The sequence below is a fragment of the Echinops telfairi genome, unplaced genomic scaffold, assembly GCF_000313985.2.
Source record: "Echinops telfairi isolate 266 unplaced genomic scaffold, ASM31398v2 ScPeMD7_7461;HRSCAF=8499, whole genome shotgun sequence".
NCBI lineage: Eukaryota > Metazoa > Chordata > Mammalia > Afrosoricida > Tenrecidae > Echinops > Echinops telfairi.
In genome coordinates, this window is record NW_022111361.1 from 6,457,755 (window position 1) to 6,478,052 (window position 20,298).

The window sequence follows — 20,298 nt, forward strand, 5'->3', positions numbered from 1 at the left end:
CCTCTCCCATGTCCCCCCGGAACTGTCAGTCCCGTTGTTTTCTCCTCCAGATTGTTCATCCAGCCTGTCCTATCCAGACAGGCCTGTGCCAGTCTTTTTTTAATTATTGGAGTCATTAGGTTAAGTTGGTGATTTTGAGTCATAGAATTCTTATTGACTGATTGTTAGAAGTATAGAAGTAGATCATTAGGCCTTTCTTCTTGTCTGTCTTACTTAGTCTGTATGTTTTGCTGTTAAACACATTCAGTATCATAGCAACATGGAAGCCTCCACTGAGAGGTAGGTGGTAGTCGTGCTTGAGATGAAATGGCTCCAAAGCAAATGAAGGCAAGCATTCTACCCCGGAATCGTCACTTCCCTCACGGAATTGTTTAAGGTCTAATAAGTAAGATTAGGATCATTCAATTAATCGCCAGGCACATATTTGTTGAGAAACTACTCTATGTATGATTTAATATTTATTTATACTAGCTTAACTAATTTTTTAACAAATTGTGTGACCATGGACACACACATTGTATAATTTTGCTGTTTCCTTACTGCAAAAATACAAGAAAAAACGTTTAAAAATTATTACCAGGGTTCAGTTAATATGTGTGTTAACTTCAAATAAAACATATTTAAACATGTCTTTGTGATCAGTGGATGGCTGAAAATAATCTCAATCATATGCTAGTCCTCGTCTTATCAGAGTGTGGTTTCCACAAAGGTCCAATGAAAACAGTGGCTTCTGAAAGGATCTGCTGGGCCAGTTAAACTCAAGGTACAGAGTTCAACTCAGAAGGTTATAGTGACTTCTTTGTTTTGGATTCCATATGAGTCATCTTGATAGATTTTCTTAAAGGATAGTGTTAGGCAGGGTTCTCTAGAGTAACAAAACCAGACACTTATGATTATATATATATAATGATATAATATATATCATATATATATGAAAATAGGTCTATACAGCGAGAAGGAATGTAATAACACTAATCAGTCCACACAGCAGTACAGAGGGCTCAGTTCAACTCACTTTCAAGCAGACAGCTGAGTCTTCCCTCAGGCAAGGTGGGCAGCGTCTGCTCGAAGGCAGCAGACAGCAGGTGGGTCAGCAACAGCCTGTAGCTCAGGAGCTCTATTGAAGCAGCCCTGATGGGATCTCCAACTCAAGCACAGCAACAGGATCCATGGGTTGGCTTGGCACACAGGTAGTGTAGCACATGGGTTGAGGCAGAGAACTAGCTAAAGCAGCAGCATGCTGGCCCACTTACCAGTGAGCAAGAGATATGGGATGCAGGTAGTCTTCATTTATCTCGGTTGCTCTCCACTCTAGCTGTGCCCTGATTACACTTCACTCCCATGTTCCTATTGGCCTAACTGACACAATCAACCTAACTGTCACAAGGATACAAAATGATCATATGGGTTTATTATGAAGAATTTTTAAGAGTACTGAAAACCGCAGTGGTGAGAAAAGGGCTGGGGCATTTTTGCCAGGGTTATATTTTTTCATGTTGACAATGGCCATTCTTTGAGGTTATCAAAGTCAATTCTAGGAAAATTTCTTTGGGAAACCTTACTCCATCCGCCCTTCAGACTTCTTTTTGTTTCTCAAACTCATAAAGCATTTAAAAGGAGCACAATTGGAGTCTCTCAAGGCTGCTGACACTACTTGTTTGATGTGGTATAAATTTTTAAGTGCAGAATTCTTTGGGGGAGGGTTGGAGAGATGGAAATACTACCTTCAGAAGTGGGTAGACCCAGAAGAATATGCCAAGAAGCAATAGCTTCACATTTTGTTGCTTTTGCTTACTAAAGGTTCTATGGTCTTATAGCAATTTTTTTTTGTTTACTCTATCATTTCCTTCTTCATAAGATTTCTGTAAGGATTAAATGGGATCATGTTGGTATGTAAAGTGTTTAGCACAGTCCTAAGCACATCAATACTGTTATTGTTATACACCCTGAAGTAGAGCATGAATGAAGTGAGGCAACCAGTAAGAAACTAGCTGTGATGGTGTGTTAGTCCAGGTAGACTAGAGGAACAAATCCAGAGACACGCATATATGTGTAAGAGAGAGTTTCATATCAAAGAGTAATTGTATATTAAGAAATCATCCCAGCCAAGTCCAGATCAAGTCCACAAGTCTGATATTAGACCATATGTCTGATACTAGTCTATACATTTCCTCTTCAGAATCATACAACACATGCAACAATGCCAAATGCAGGAAGATCACAGGCCTGTGGGTGGAAAATCTTGTAGATCCGGTGGTGACAGAAGCATCTCAGCACTGGTGGCTCTCCATGTGGCTCCTCCATCAGCATAGCTCCATGTGGCTTGTCCACAGGAATGTGAAGCAGAGAGAGAGTGGGTCCAGCCTCCAGAGAGTCATTTATCTCTGTCATGCCTTCCAAATGAGGTCATCAAGCTGCGACCTGATTGACAGGCTAAACTCCACCCCATTCACAGGAGATTATATAACTACCACAGATGGTTAATGTTATGTTTCAACCTGGCTACTCTATGATTCTCAAGGAGCCCTAAGGGTGTCATGGTTATGCATTGGGCTGTGGTCTGCAAGGTCAGTGGTTTGAAACCATCAGCGTCTATGGTCTCAGTGGTTTGGCAGATACTATGTAGCCATCTTTGATGTTGTCGTCTAATGTGAATAGCCCGTCAGTTGAAAGCTCCTTGGGAGTGTGGCCTTTCTCCAGTAGACAGGTGATTGTTCTCGCCGTTTCCTCCGGGGATGTGTTGTTGTTGTTAGGTGCCATCAAGGTGGCTCTGACCCATAGCGACCCTGTCTCTGTGCAGCAGACACACACGGCACAGCCTGCTGAAACACTTCAGTGGGGATTCCTTCAGTTCCCGGAGCCTGTTTTTGGCTCATGCATTCCATGCCGTTGGAACGTCTTCCTTCAGCACCACTGGTTCTTGCTCATACGCGACCTCTTGAAATGGTGGACTGGCGACTAGCTCTTTGTGGTGCCGTGACTCTGTGCATTCTTTCCATCTTCTCTTGATGCTCCCTGAGCATTCAATAGTTTGCCTCCAGAATCTCTCTAGATTGCAACTCGAGGATTATAATTTTTTCTTGAGTTCTTTCAGTGTCAGATATACGGAGCATGTTTTTGAGACAGAAGGCTGTAAACGGCTGTCGTCTGCCACCCAACCTCCAGACTTGTGTTTTTCAGCCCCTCAAACCGTGTGAGCCCGCAGAGGTCTTCAGCCGGTTGCTTGAGGCAGAGTTTCAAACTTGCCTACCCCACGGGTGGGGGAGCCCTCTCCTCAAAGTAGACTTCTCTCTGGGAGACATCTCTGGGAGACGTTACAGGGTCCCTTCCAGACCAGTAAAGCAAGTCACACAACCCTTTTGGTTTCCCAGTCCCTATAAAAATGATGCTTACACTGTACTGGCGTCTGTGGAGGAGGCAAAAGAATTACGAAAAAGTTGGAAATATTGTGAGAATTACCGATTATTACAGAGACAAAACGCGAGCACATGCAGTTAGGAAAAGACTTCTCAGCACAGGGTTCCCGTCAGGCTTCAAAGCTGTAAAAAGCGCAATATGAAATATGGAATCAAGCGAAGCACAGTGAAACGAGGTATGTCTGGGTGTATTGACATGCGCGTCACTGCCTTTGTCTTTGTGGAGGGGTCACCCACCTTAAGCCGAGAGGTCCACCATGGGATGATTTTTGAGAGCGGGAACGAACACAAGGTGAACTTAACTGGTTTGCTACAAATAACGTTTGCTGTATAACCTATGTCCTATGTCCTTACGGTTCCAGTAGTGGGTTTGAACAGGGCATCCGTTTCAGGCTGTGACCCACCTTGGGTTATTAACAGAGCGGAGATAAAGGGACAATAAAATATAGAGGCAGGAAGTCGAAACTTGAAACTGCCCAATGAGGTGGGCTCCTGGGAATTTGGAAGGAAAAAGCAAACAAACAAACAAACAAACAAACAAACAAACAAACAGAAAAGAGGCATGAGGTAGGGGTGCTCTGGCCTTTGATGAGCCTTTTCCTCTGATCTCGAGACTGAGAGATTGATGGGAGCACTGGGTGCCACAAGCCGTGGGCATATCTGCTTGGTACCCTCGCCCACCTGTGCAAAAGGAACTGTGGTAAATTGCGGGAAATGGGAACCCTGGGTGGGAGAGTCTGCCCCCTCCCCGCCTAATGTCTGGATTCCTCTTGGGCTGACTTACTTTTAAAGTGACAGGCAGGAGCTGAGCGCCTTCCTGGCACACCTGGCACGCGTCCCGCTTTTCCTCATTCCCGTAGTGTTCCGCTTTTTATCTGCTCGGGACCCTCCTGGGGGCTGGGGTCCTTGGCGGCCGTGAAGGGCCACGCTCTGGGCTGAATAGACAGATCTCTGTGATGCAGGCTCTGGGTGGTTCACCGGACACCTCCGCGGGTGACAGAAGATGTAAACATCCATGTGTCTAGGACCCTGCCGCTGGAAAACTTTGGAGGTGCACGTCACTAAGTGGGCCTGCTTTCCCAGCACGGACAGCGGTAGTCGGGGGTGCCTCACGCACGTGCTGTGGGAGCGGATTGAAGGTCTGATGTGCGATTGGTCCATGTTGGCCGCAGTCTCAGGATCGTCCTAGAGCAGTGCTTCCCAACCTTCCTAAGGCCGAGACCCTTTCATACAGTCCCTCATGTGGCGGTGACCACCACCCCTACCCCAACCATAAAATTATTTTCGATGCTACTTCATCGCTGTCATTTTGCTACCGTTATGAATCTGTGAAAGGGTGGTTCGACCCCCAAAGGGGTCGCGACCCACAGGTTGAGAACAGCTGTCCTAGATGGTGCCGAACACCTGGATTTCATGGGAAAAGGACATGATCATCTGTTTAATACTCAAATGCAACTAGAGTCTTTGTGGAATAGTCCAAGAGACCATTTGCTTCAATCGGACAAAATGTATGTGGAAGTCTTTAACCTTGTGTCTAGAATCTATATCCACAGATCATTAGTACAAACTCCTAGCAGGCAGTATAAAATCGACTTCAGTTTTAGGATTCTAGCTAACCCAGCTAGCTTATTAGGGCTACTTTCAATTGGTCCCCTCATTCCCAACCTTCTTACCTCTCCCACTATTTGCCTTCACCTCCCAGGACTTGCTTATTCCTCCCTGTATTTGTAGCAGGGCTTCTCACTGGTTCTTTCTGGTTGGACCCCCCTGTGGAGAATCGCATGCCCACCCTAGCGATGCTGATCCAGACTTTACATTCCAACAGGGCTCTGGGGTGAGTCCTCAGGTGATTCTTATGTACACCTGGGAATATAAACACACAAGTCTCTGTTGAGTTCCCTCAGACTCAAGGGCCCCATGGGTGTCAGGACAGAGCTGGGCTCCGTGGGCAGTTTCCAGGGAGTGTAATTTCAGAAGTTGATCGTCAGGTGTTTCTCCCAAGGCCCATCTGGCTGCACTTAAACCCTCCCGGGTCTCAGTTTGTAGTTGTCAAGTGTGTCAGCCATTTGTGCCCCCCCAGAGAACTCAGTACATTTGGCTGCTTTTAAAATAGCCTCTGATGCCTACTGAGTTTGGGTTTTAGAATCATAACACAAGTATGTAGATAATTGTTGTGTTAAGTAACACATTACTGCCTACTGAAGTCACATTTGTTTATGGCTATGGTTTTGCAATTGCCATTTCAGAATTAAAAAAAAAGATTTTATATCCTGATTTGGTAAATAGATTACTTCCATATTTAAAATGCACTCTCTGTGTGATAACACTTGTATTATTATCTATGATGTTTTATGTAATTAATTTCCAAATATTTTAGTTTTTATATTCTACTATACTTTAAAAATCACTGGAATACATTTGTTGCTATGACATTTTTTCCCTTCTTGAGCTTAATAAATAAAATATTCCTATTTTTAAAGTACAAAACAGTTTTTTTGCTTTGCATTCAATATTTTATGTATGCCTATTCCATTTTATCTATTTAAATCTTGCTGTTTCCATTTTCAGGTTTCTTTTTACAGTTATAAAAATACCATTATTCTGGAATTAATTCTTATATGTATTTAAAATTCACTGAGGCACCAGTGGAATGATTTTGTTTTTCTAAATTGTCTGGTTTCATTACGGTAAGCGTAGGGAGTTTTAGTTTTATTCAATTTAAAAACACTGAAAGAATGCTATGTTACTATATTATTTTAAATAAATAGTTGAACTGAATTTGACATGCAAAAATATAACACCTACATTTGAAGAATCAGCACACTTCACTGGGTTTTGTTTGTGCATGCCCCTCACCCAACCCCTTCTCATGGCACAAGGGTTACATTTGCAGGCTCCAGGTTCGCAGTAGCATGGCTTTATTTTCTAGTCTTGTCTTAGCCACTTTTTAGCCCTATTTTGGGGGCAAATTTCTTAAATGTCCATGTCTCAGTTTTCTCGTCTGTAAAATGGGTATTATAGCATTTCTTACCTAAATGTTGGATGAACAAAGAGAAATAAATCAATCTCTTGACTTAGTCCAATAAAACGTCCGCCTGCCCTTGAAGGGCTCCAAGCCCCAAGTCCCAGCTCCACCCTAGGCTGGGGAAGTTTGCTTTCTTCTAGAATAGAATTGGAGAGCCTGCAAGTTCAGGATAGATATTGCTAAATTATGAAACAGTCCGCAAGTAGAACACCCTCCCTTTGGGTGGTGTGAGAGATCAGGGTTGGCTGGAAATCTGTGTTTAGTGAGAGTGGAGGGGCGAGGAGAGCAATGCTTCTCAGACTAACTCTGGTAAAGAAAGAGCTTTTTTACTTTCCAGCACAGATTGATACTTTGTAAAATACAGTAAAATTGAATGATTAGAAAAGGGAATTCACAAACAAAGATATACAGGAGGCGATTGTTGCATAATTTCGTGTCATCTTGAAGATGTATGAACGTGTAGGGGTGGGGGCTAGTCTGTCAATCATGTCACAGCCCAATGGTGACTCTGTGGGCGTGGCTGTCTCCTAAAGAGCGTCGTGGGAACCTCCTCCTCTCTCTCTGTTTCCCCTTCCTGCTGGCTGACCCTGGTTGCTATCAGAGCCACCGGCAGTGGATCCGCAGGGCTCTGCACCCACTGGCCTGTGATCTCCCTGCATCCTGCATCATTGCTTGTGACTGGGTGAGTCTGAAGAGGGACTTATGGGCTCGTACCGGACTGATGGACTTGTGTTGGACTGGGCTGGGGTGTTTTCTTGATATACAATTACTCCTTGATATAAAGCTCTTTCTGACACATATTATGAGTGTCTCTGGATTTGTTTCTCTAATCAACCAGACTATCTTTATCATTAGATAAAGATGGCAACCCAAAGCAACCGAACTCATTGCTGTTGAAACAAAGTGACTCTATATGATAGAGTAGCCCTGCTTCATAGAGCTTCCAAGGCTGTAATCCTTAAAGAATCAGTCTTTTGCATCCATTCACCCATGGAGTGGCTGGTGGGTTTGAACTGCTAACATTTTGGTAAGCAGTCAAGTGCTTAACCACTGTACCACTAGGGCTCAGACTCGACAGATGTAAACATAATCTTCCAAAGCACTACAAAAGTTTCTAAACACTTATTCTCAGTTTCTTGACTTATGTTGTCTATCATTGGCAGTCAACTATTGGCCCTGGATGTGGTTGACCTCTGACAGCTCATTGTAGTCTTAGCATTCTGTGCTTTTGGTTGAAAGCCAAATACTTAGTGGGGCCTTGAATTTCCATTACTCATGTGTACATTACTGACTAAACAAATATATTAATTAGTTAAACAAATGTTTATTTCAAAGCAAGCGTGCATGGGCTAAACACACGCTGTAGATGAAATTGAATTAGACGTGGTCCCTATGCTCAGTAACTTACAGCCCAGTAGCAGAGCTAACGTCTGAGCCAGGGAAGAGAAGGTGACATGTGCCACGGAGCCCTGTGGGGGTGGTGACTGCAAGTGGAGAGCAAGGAGACATCTCTGGTGCCTGTGGAGGAGTGGGGCTGGGTCAGTGGAAGACCCTTCTGGAAAGATTTTTGAAGGTTAGGAAGGCAGGGCAGGGGGCTGACTCATGCCAGGAGGAATGCATAAACAACAGCAACAAAACCTTGACATACTTATTTTTCTTTCATGCTTATCATTTTCTTCTTGGCACCTATGAACCAGCTTTGGGAGGGAGATATTAGCAGGCCTCATTTGATATGCAAAGAAGTCGTGGCACCACGACGTCGTCGTGGCCAAGAGCACAGGCCCCTTTGAGTAAGTCTGTCGCCCAATTAAGGCTTAGTGTTAGTCCTGTGGAGTCCCTGAGCAGAACTCAGCTGCTGACACCAAGCTAGGGGTGCAAGTCCACCCCCCTGCCTCACAAGAAAGGCCTGAAGATTGACCATCAGGAATCCTGTGGGGAGCAGCTCTATTTTGGCACACAGGAAGTTGCCGTACGTTGAAGACCATGTAACAGCCACTGGCTGTTACCATCTGAGAAAACGAGCCTGGTGACACGTGCTTTGTTGGGTTGTTCAGAGGGTTGGAGACACCGTAGACATGATATTATTTTATAAATGTGATTACAGTAGCAGCACTAAGTACTGGCACATTCTGGATACCCATAGTCGGAATGCAACAAAAAGTGGCAATTATGTTGTCAGGGCTAAATAGCTAGCCCAAGATCATTTGTTGAGAGAGCATGGAAGTAGTCCTGTGATGGATACTTGTTTTTATTTATCTGGGGGTTGGGTGTGGTTCTTCTCAGCATGCCTTTCTCCCAATATTTAAGTAACTGTAACTTCCAATATTTAGGAAACTAACTTCCTTTCCCTCCGGGAACCGTCACTACCCCAGTTGGTGCAGTTCTCATGGGTTTGTCCATTCATTCTCTGGCCACAGAGAACACGTCTGATCCAGAGCTGACCAATCATCAGCTCTAGATTGGTCATGGGATATGATCTGGGCCAATCAGAATTTTTCAAGAATTTTATGTCTGCAGGTGGGGAGAAAGAATGGCTTTCTCTTCTTGGCCGAGTTGTTGAACTGTGCCGATGAATTGTGAAAGTGGGTCTGCCATACAGAGCCACGCCTCTCCACGGAGACCAGGGAGGGTAAGGGGATCTGCCAGAGCCAGTCGGTCTCTGGGTCTACACCACAACTTCTCAGTGATTTGAATGCATTTCCACGTTTGCTTGTTCTAGAATGAGTTGAATTTGTGTCATTTGCAAACCCCTCTCATGGAAGGAGTGACCTGGATCTCCAAACTTGTCTCAGTGTGTTGGCTTTTAGATCAGGGCTTTGCAAGAGACGTCCCAGTGACTTACTCATGAGTCAGAATTAAGTCTGGTTCCCAGATCAAGTTGTGGTGCCGAGGGAGTAATAATCAAACCACTGCCCGGCCCGATGAGAGCTTCAAACCCAATCAGGGATGTGAAACGCTAGCACGCTAACCAAGTACACAACACAGCACTCGAAAAAATTCCACTGGCTTGAGGTGCGGTGACAGTCCAGAAAAGGGAGAGCGGGCTCATGATATTGGGGAGCAATCAGGGAAACTGTTGAGGCAGGGACTTGAGCTGGGCTTCGAAGAACAGTTCAAAGAAGTGTTTTCGGAGAAATATTCAAGCATTAGAGCCGGCATAGAGATTCGTATCCAGGGTGCAGAGTTTACGTTGCGGGGTAGTGGGAGGTGAGGGTAGAAAGATAGAGCCCTGCTTTCTGTTCTTTTTGAAAAGTTTATGGCAGAAACTTTAAATATACTCAGAGACAGAATAGTATGATGAGTTGCCAATGAACATTAGCCAAATGCAATGATGATCAATATTTGATCCTTCTTGTTTTAGGAATCCCACTTATCCTTCATCATCTTCCCTTCTCGAGGCCCCCTGCCTGAATATTTTAAAGCAAACCCCAGACATTATTATTTCACCTTCCAGTACTTCAACACTGCCTTTAAGAGATAATACACACTCCGTAACAGCATCCTACTTCAAAACAAAGTCAAACAAAACAAAACACTGATTCCTTAATAGCATCTCTTTGCAGTCCATGTTCGATTTTCTTGAATGGTCTAAAACATGTCTTTGTGTAGATGATTCCTTTATTTCAGGATCTAGGTTCACACCTATGTTAGATTGTGCCTCTCAAGTCTCTTGTTGCTTGCTGTAATTTACACCATGCCTTTTGACACTAAAGTATTTGCCAAAGGACCTTGGGCACTTATCTCGTGAAATTTCCTACCTTCTGGGATTTGACAGATCACGGTGCAGTGAAAATCTTCCTCTGTTCCCTGTGGATTGGTACCAATGAGGTCTAAGAGCTTAATATGGAGCTCTTGGTGTGTGTGTGTGTGTGTGTGCAAATGATTAACATGCTCAGGTGCAAACCAGAAGGCTGGAAGTTGGAGACCATCCAGAGGCACAAAAGGAAGAAAGATCTGGCAGTCTCTTCCCAAAAGCTCAGCCCTATAGAGCAGTTACTCTGAGATCCACGGGGTCGCCAGGAGCTGAACCCACATAACAGCAATTGGTGAGAGGCTTGCTCAACTTCTTCAGTTATTATTTCTTATTACTTTTTTGGGCAACAATACTTCATAGGTGGTGCAAGCTACTTCTCGGCCACAGAAGTCTGGCAGCCTGTTTTGGGTGATTTTATGGTTGATCAGCACATTTTAGTAAAAATGATGCATAGTATTTTTAGGCTCCTATCTAGGATTCTGACACGAGTCCCTGGGGTCTGGGCTGGTGGAAAATCTAATTCACAGACCAGACTGCACTCAGACTCACCCTTCCTCTGGACCAGGGAGCCATCGTGAATGGGCCAAGTGGGTGCCTGACCTTTGAGAGCTTCCCTGGGTGGCAGAATTTCCCAGGAAGCTATTCAGGCCCTCAGGCAAATAAGGATCCTGCTGGCCTGTCCCACCAGTCAGCAGACAGAGCTGAATCTTTGAATGAAGTGTGGAAAAGTCCAAAGAGATTTGTCAGTATGTGTGATATTACATTTCTTTAGCAAAGTGCTTATCATTTTGCCATTTTCCAAGGGAAAATAAAGTCTGCTGATTGGGTCTGAAAATGCAAAATAAAGAACAAGGTACTTTCACATGCAAAAAATATTGAAGCCATGGAAACTTGGCTAGTGAGCAATAAAGGAAAGTATTTCTTTTCCTTTATGGTCTTGAATGATACCGCTTGTTTTTGAACTGGATGATTTGATTAGGTCGTCAATCCCCCTTGGGGTAATCCAGGTTCTGCCCAGTAGATTACCATGATTATTATAGATTGTTACGATCCTCCCACATATGAAGACACATGTGCATAAATGTAAGATCATGAAAATAATTAGGTTCCCATAAAGCTTGGCTGTACAATTTGATTTTTAATTTAGTTTAATTTTTTTGTATTGCATAACCTTAAGGATAAGAAAATTGCTTCATGCAGATTGATGACGAGGGTAAGCTATTTTTTCATTCATAGGATTCAGTGGATAAAGAGAGTTCAGTTTAGAAATTCACAACTCCAACATGCTCTGTGTCTCTTGTATGATTTTGAGGTCTTTTACGGACCATGCGGTACGGGGACGTAACCACCTCTGTTCTGTCTTCGTTTTCCCTCGGGAGAGGGGTGTTTTGAGAGTCTCGTTTCTGCGTCTGCCCTGGGGGCTCTCTCTCAGGCGCTGTGCCTCCTCCTTCTCCACTTTCAGAAAAACGCCCTGTTTTCAGACCTTTGTTTCATTCCCATGTAGTAGTGAATTCTTTAGAAAGATGTCATTTCATCTAATATAGTTAGATATTTTTCGGCATCTTCAATTAAAGAACAAATATTGATTTCATCTTGGGCCTTCATTCTGTCCCCCGCGCCCTGCCCCATCTCACTCACTCACTGTAAGCTGCACTGGCCAGAAAGCCCCTCAGGGGACGTGGTCCCGTGCATTGTTGTATCCCTCAGTCCCAAGAGTGGGGCCTAGCCCATGGCAGGTGGCCAATGAATAGTTATTGAATGAGTTAAGGAGTGAAAATGAACTTCAGGAATTTTCTTTCCTGGTTTCCAATTCCAAAATCAGTAAATAGGTCCCTCTTGTTTATATGGCTTTTCATGAGATTCTGGGTATCAATTGTGGCTTACTCCATTTGCCTACAGAAATTTAGAGACAGACTTCTCTTTTCTCTTAAGGTACATATTTGATTAGATTAAATTCATTGACCAATTGCAGACAAAATTAAAATCAGGTTGGAACATCCAGCCCAGGGCTATGGCTACGAAAAAGTGGTGAACGCTTAAGACAGAATCACAGTCTGAGTTGCTTGTGGCTGATGTAACAGATGGCTCCACACCGGGTGGCTTAAAACCACAGACTTGTGTTCTCTCACAGTCCTGATGTCCAGAAGTCTGAAATCAGTAATCACTGGGCCCAAAGCAAGGTGTCGGCAGGGATGTACTCCCTCTGACAGCTGTAGGGGAGAACTTGAACCTTTCTTCTTCAAGGCTGCAGGCACTCCTTGGCTTACAGATGCCTCACTCCATCTTCTGCTTTCATCTTCACATCACCTTCTCCTATGCATGCGCGCGCATGTGTGTGTGTGTGTGTGTGTGTGTGTGTGTGTGTGTGTGCGAATTTCTCTATGCCTGTGGTAGTTACATAATCTGGTGTCAACATGGGAAGGGGTGGAATCTAGCCTGTCAATCAGGTCACAATTTGATTACCTCATTTGGAGATGCCATGGAGATAAATAGCTCCCTGGAGGCCAGATACACGCAGACTCTCTGCTTTGACTTCCTGCTGACAAGACATATGGGGCTACACTAGAGTCCTGGAACTGGAGGAGCCACGTGGAGACCCCTTCAGTGTTGAGATGCTTCCACTGTCACAGGATCCACAAGACTTTCCACCCACTGGCCTATGATCTTCCTGCATTCGGCGTCATTGCATGTGTTGTGTGAATCTGAAGCGGAGTTTATAGGTTGCTATTGGACATATGGGCTATTATTGAACTTATGGACTTGATCTGGACTGGGCTGGGATGTTTTCTCAATATGAAATTTCTCTTTTATATAAAGTGCTTTCTTATATGCATGAGTGTCTATGAATTTGCTTCTGTAGTCAACCAGACTAACACACTGCCCCTCTCTTATAAGAACACTCATGTTGGTGTTTAATGTCCATCCAGATATGCAGGATGCGTTTTGACCTAGTCACATCAGCAGAGCTCTTTTTCCAAATATAGGAACATTTTCCAAGTACAGATTAAGACCTGGTATCTTGGGGGACCATTATCCAGGCTACCACAGTCACCTTTGAAGCTGCTATACAACTGAAGCCACAGGTCATTTGGATATAGTTTCAACACATGCAAAAATAAATTATAACGTTGCCAGCCCATTAAGAAGCCAGGCTATCATATCACTGTTATTTGGCTGTTACACCTGAAAGATTTTTCAGGACTTTTTTCCCTTGACATTGACTGGAAAGAAAAGAATGCATAAAATTTCAGGTGGAAATATGACATTTAAACATGGATCTTTGTGGCAGAGACTACCACGGTCTGTTATCAGCTATCCATTCTCCTTTCTTTTATTTATGTTGCTGGCTCTTCCTGAGGCTTATTAGTTAGAGACTATAGCATTTATCAGTTCAGTCCTGGTAGTGTGGTAGGTTACATATTGGGTTGTTAATCACAAGGTCAAGAGTTCAAAACCACCAGAGAAAGATGAGGCTTTGGACTCCTGTAAAGATGATTTACACTCTTAGAGTCCCACAGAGTGGATCCAATCTGTCCAACACGGTCATCGTGAGTTGGAATCAACTTGTTGGCAATGAGTTTGGAGTTTTTTCAGGTAGTTTATCAGGTAGAGACGATAGGACCCAACATTTTCAGAGCAGGTAGGGCAATATGCTGAGAAAATATTGAAAATGTCAAGACTTTCGTCTTACTTGGATCCACAATCATTGCTCATGCAAGCAGCAGTGAAAAGATCAGATGACACATTGTATTGGGTATTTGTTGCACAAAACCCCTTTAGAGTGCTGAAAGTAAGGATGCTACTTTGAGGATTAAGGTGGTCCTGACCCAAGCCATGATCTTTTCAGTTGCCTCATATGCATGTGAAAGTTGGACATTGGATAACGGAGACTGAGGAAGAACCACAGCATTTGAATTATGGTGCTGCTAAGCAATATCGAAAGTACCATGGACTGCCAAAAGAACCAACAGAGCTTGGAAGTAGTACAACCAGAGTGCTCCTTAGAAGCAAGGCTGGTGAGGCTTCCTCTCACACACTGTGGACATGTTACCAAGAGAGACCAGGCTCTGGAAGAGCTCCTCCTGCTTGGTGAAGTGGAGGGGCAGGGGACAAGTGGAAGACCGCCGACAAAATGGATTAACTAAGCGGCTGCCATGAAGGGTTCGGATAGGACAGTGATTGTGGGGACAGCACAGGACTGGGCAGTGCTTCCTTCTGTTGTAAAGAGGATCACTATGAGTCGGATCGGACTCGACCACACCTATCAACAGCAAGGGCGATATGGTTACGATCTCTTTACTGGGTCCTGAGTGGAAGTGATGAGATTAACTTCACATCATTTCTTTAGAGAGAAATTGCTTGTGTCTTCCTTCTCCTTTCCTCTTCCCTGTGGATGGGAGAGATGCATAATAATGAGTCCAGTGGACTGTGCGGATGAGGATCATTCCTTCCTGATGGCAGAACAGTTGGATCAAAGACATTGACAATCTGAGCTGCCTTACTACGCTGCTTCACCCACTGACATCTGGTAACAACAGGAGAGAAGAATACATTTTTGTATTGTTTGAGTTATTTTGGGATTTGTGATAGTTGATTTACTGTATCAGCTGTATTAGGCTATGGCCCCCAGTTGCTTATTCTATATGTTGCTCTGTCCCACTCGCAATTTTATTGGGATATAATTCACATATCATACAATTCAGTAGTTCAATTATATCCAAAAAAGTTGTACAATCATCACCACAATCAGTTTCAGAATATTTCCTTCATTCTTATATTTATCATTATTGGCTCCCCATTTCCCCCCAAGCTTCCCTGCCCTGCCCCCAGGAACTGTTAATCCAGTTACTGTCTGCAATAGTTAGTTTTTTTGGTGCCAGCATGGCTCCTATAGGAACATGTGAGTGGAGTTTAGGCTGTCAATCAGGTTGCAGCTTGATTGGAGAGGGACCAAGATAAATGGGTCTCTAAGGCTGGCCTCTTTCTCTTCCTCCCTGGTGATCATACCAGTGCTGTTGCCTGAGTTAGCTGCCCTACACTACCTGTAGGCCGAGCCAACCCGTAGATCATGGTGGATCGTGCTGCTGTGCTGTGCATTGCTACATCTGGAGGCATCTCCACCTGCTTTGCTGTGCTGTTGTACTACTTGCCTCTGCTCAGCCTTGACATCTCATCTTCCTGCTGCTGCTGCCCCACCTTGCCATGTCTGCTGCCTGTGGCCAACTCTGCTATGGCAGACTGCACCTTCCGCCATCCCATTTGCTGTCTGCTTCCTTGACCTTGGACCAGCGGCCAGTGTGAGTAGGAAGGACCTTCAGTATATTAACTGTCCCATGAAAGTGAGTTGGACTGCAGCTAGACCAGAGCATGTACACTGGTATAGATAAGAACTGGAAACACAGGGAATTCAGGACATATAAACCCCTCAGGACCAATAATGAGAGTAGTAATACCAGGAGGCTAAGGGGAAGGTGGGGTAGAAAGGGGAACCGATTACAAGGAGCTACATATAACCCCCTCCCTGGGGGATGGATAACAGAAAAGTGGGTGAAGGGAGACATCAGACAGTGTAAGACATGACAAAATAATAATAATTTATAAATTATCAAGGATTCATGAGGGCAGGGGGTGGGGACGGAAGGGAGAAATGAGCTGATACCAAGGGCTCAAGTAGAAAGCAAATGTTTTGAGAATGATGAGGGCAACAAATGTACAAATGTGCTTGACACAATGGATGTATGTATGGATTGTGATAACAGTTGTATAAGCCCCCTGATAAAATAATTAAAAAAAGAAAAAAAAAGTGAGTTGGACTAGGCCCTCTGTATCACTGTGTGGACTAATTAGCTGTTGTATTCCTTCTCACTATATAAAGCTATCATTCTATCATCTATCTATCTATCTTTCTATCTATCTATCTATAATCATAAGTATCCTAGTTTTGTTTCTCTAGGGAACCCTGACTAACACACTGTCTCTATAGATTTACCTATCCTGGATTTCATATATAGTATAACATTAAAAAACAAACAAACAAGAATAACAAAGTAAAACAGAAAAAAAGACCTCAGTCGTGAAGAAAGCAGAAAATATTAAAAACTAGAATGAATTTATATGGATCATAACAAAGATCCAATGATGGCATGCTAAATTTTATCTAATTGCATCTGTAACAATCAATCCACTTTCCAATGCATTCAGCTTGTTAGCAAGGCCATGCACAACCCGGAACCATGGTCAGAGTCACCAGGGGCTTACTCTATGTGTATTTCGCCATCACTTAACAGACAAACAAACTGAGATAGCTTTGAAATGGGTTTTAAGGGATATCAAATGATAAGATACAAGGGGGTACCATCCCCCAAAATGGAATTGTGCTGGGTGGAGCAGAACATTCATAGTACACAGTTTTCCTGCTAGGGGAACATTGAGCAACTCACTCTGAGTTAGTGCACCCAGCGGTGTCGCCTAGGAAGGTCCTCTCTGGTCACAGTGAACTTTTTCATAAAAGCAATTTCACTGTAACCTCGTTTTTTGTGATGGCTGATTTAAGAAAACAGAGTGCGGCTGTGAAATTTTGTTTCCTGCTCAGGAAAAATGCTGCAGAAACTGTTGTGATGTTGAACACAGCTTACAAGGACAGCGCTATAGGACAAACTCAAGTGTACAGTGGTTTTCTCACTTCAAAAAAGGTGAAATGTAGATTGATGACAGACTTCATTCTGGACGTCCGTCAACTTCTCAAATGGACGAAAATGTCAACTCATAGTGCATCTGGAGTTCGTCCTATCTGCTGTTCTGAAAAGATTGCATAACAGTGTGCGACAATAAAGGCCTGATTTGTGGCAGAAGGGGGACTGGTTTTGCCAACATGACAATGCACCTGGTCATGCAGCCATCTCAGCGCCCCACTTTTTGGCAAAAAACAGCATGACTCTCTTGCCCCCCACACATTACTCGCCTGGCCTTGCTCCATGTGACTTCTTTTTGTTTCCACGGATGAAGAAGGGCCTGAAAGAACAGCAATTGATGGTGTAGAAGAGGCGAAAGGAAACACGTTGGAGTTGCTGTCAGCCATCCAAACAGATGAGTTTGAAAAATGTTTCCAAGAATGGAATCGCAGATTTGACAAGTGTAATGGAGAGGACTTTGAAGGTAAAAAGGTTGTTTTTAAAAAATATAAATAAATAAACACATAGCTTTGAAAAAAATAACGTGGGTTTTTTTTGGGTACCCTCGCGTATTCCATGTTGACCTAACTATGTCTGTCATAATATACTTGACAATGCTTTCTGTCTGATCACAGGGCTATTCATAGCTCTGAACTGTGGTCAGAGGGGATTCCCTGGAGGCTTCATCCATGTGCGGATCCTGCAAATATATGTGGTTCTTCTACTGTTATCCATAGCTTTCTGCAAACCAAGTGTTCACAGTTTAAGCTCTGATGCCATTCCCTCCTCTAGATTGGGACTATATTATTTACAATCTGTGGATCACACAGGCTGGTGTGCTTCCGCCCTGTGAACTTAGTTGATGCCTCACTTAGATGGCTGCTTGTTTGAAAACAAGCCTTTAAGACCCCAGACACTATTCTTTCTGATCGCCAGCACCATCTAGCTTCCCACCATCCAGCACCACACTTTGCTATGGCACCTATATCTTTGGTGATCTCTTCATCAAGTTGAGCTTCAACCAGGGCCATGTCCTAAGAACTCCCGTATATCTTTGTGTAGAAGCTGAGTTTTCCAGCACATTTTTAATGCCGTTTGTGTGGTCAAATTAGGCGCCTCAGCTGATATTTAGAGCAGCTTATACTCGAGTATATACGGTAATTGTTCTTTGATTGGGGCTAAAATTAAATGCAAGGCCCAAATTCATTCGTGTATCTATGGTTTGTGTATGTTTCTGGTTCGTTTTAGAGACATCAGTGTCATTTTATGTTAGAGGATATTATCAGTCATCCCACGGGGCATCCCTTCCACTGCCATTGAGTCAATGCTGACTCACAGCGACCCGACAGGGCAGGGGAGCACTGTCCCTGTGAGGCTCCAAGCCTGCAGATCACAGTTACTTTGTTGATGTGACATTTATGCCAGTTGCCTCAAAGGAAAGCATTTTATTCCTAATAATGCAGGTTAGCCTTCTCCAGTCCCTTGAAGACTTTCTGAGTCAAAACTGAGGTTTCCAAGAAGAGAGGGTTCCTCTACCAGACTGGAGTTTCCAGTTTCGATGGATTTTGGACTTTCAAGTCCTTGCAATTCTGTGAACCAGTTCCTTAAAATCTATGTTATGCATGAGCTCTCGATGTAAATACATTTCTGTAAATAAATAAGCTCTCTGCATCTTTGCCTTTTTAGTGGTCTGAGGTGGGGGAAGAGAAGCAGCAGTAATCTATCATCTTTAGAAACTTTGTTTAGTGACTTACCAGCAAGAAAGTTTGCTCAGCCTGTTTTATGACTCTATTCAGCTCGGAATTGCAGGCTATTTATTTCCCCCACTCTCTGATTAGAGTGATCAAAGAATTGTTTGTGAAGTTCATTCAAAATAAGAATCCTAGTTTCCTCCTTAAGATTCTTACAGCTTTTGCTTTTGAGAAACAGGCGGCCTAGGGTTTAGCTCATGGTGAGTGTTAACCGGGTGCCAGACACTGTTGTAAGCCCCCTCTGTGGTGATGTTTAAACCTTCTAAACCAGAAGAGGGAAGATATTACTAGTCCTTTCATTCTATTTTTCAAGTTCGAGAACGGAGTCTTGGAAGGATTAAGCAACTTTTGTAAATGACTGAGTGTCAGAGCTAGAATTTAAACCCATGTCTGTCTGTCTTCTAAGTTCACCTTTTAATCATTGTGCTTATGTCTCCCAGAGCTAATTACTCTTCTTCTTCTTCTTCAAAAACGCAATTTTACTCAATCTGTGACACCACTATCAGATACACCACTCGCGTATAATAAGAATGAAAAATGTTGTCAACTGTAACTCTGGGGGACATCGACTGGAAGATGCACCTCCGTTTATGAGAACTCACGATGTGAATCATAGGTCGTCTCGGAGGCAAGAAGGGGCCGGAAATGGAAACGGGAACCCAGGGAGGAGGTGAGAAGGGTGCTGTGGCATTGGGGGACTTATGAAACCAAATGTGTATGAATCATTGACTGTAAAACTAATTTGTGATGTAACACTTCACCTGAACAACAAATTTTTAAAAGAAGTCGTCTTCCAGTGGATGAAATATGATAACATCACAGGACTGCTTTGTAGAGTAATAAGAGGCCGGTACAGTCTAGACTCACTTTTATGGATGGAATGCCAACAGCTCCTTGGTCGCATTCCTATTGAGCGGCCCGGGCACTTTCTCAGGAGTGGGTGCTAGCTAGCAGGCAGCGGGCCATACATTATTTCCAGCTCCCCTACAGAAGTCCTAGTTGTTTGGATTTGTTGCTGCAGGTGGCTAAGTCATTATTATTCCTGCCAATGGTCCCTGAAGCTTGGAGGCACAAGCTGCCTAAAGCCACTTGAAAGTAATAATCGGGAAAGAGCAGAGGGGGATAATGGATGAGGTCGGTGCAGCACTTTGTAGCAGCGATTGCGCACGGAGGACACCTCCATCTGGCAGCTCTTCCCGTGAAATGATGTATTGGACGATGACGGTGGCAACACTTTGTGACTTCTAGGAAATTCCAGCCAAAAATTATAACCGAAGAAGGAGATGAAATCAGTCAAGCAGAATTATTCCAGGAGTGCGGAGCAAGACCCGCAAGGGCTGCACCTCGCTGTGCCTGCACTCACGGGGAGAGAAGGCAGGGAGGAGGGGGAGAGGAACCCCTCAATCCCAGAAGGCAAAGCAGAGAGGGGCAGAGGTGGTCCCCAAACTAGCCACCTTCGCTGCCATCCAGTCGATGCTCACTCATAGCCCCCCTATAGGACTCTCTGTCGGGGAGTAGAGTTACTATCTTTCTCCCACAGAGGGATTCCTGGTGGCATAGTGGTTAAGTGTTGGGCTGTACTCTGAAAGGTCAGTGGTTCTAACCCACCAGTCGCCCCTTGGGAGTAAGACTGGGCTTTCTATTCCCATAAAGACTTAAAGTCCCAGAAGCCCATCGGGGA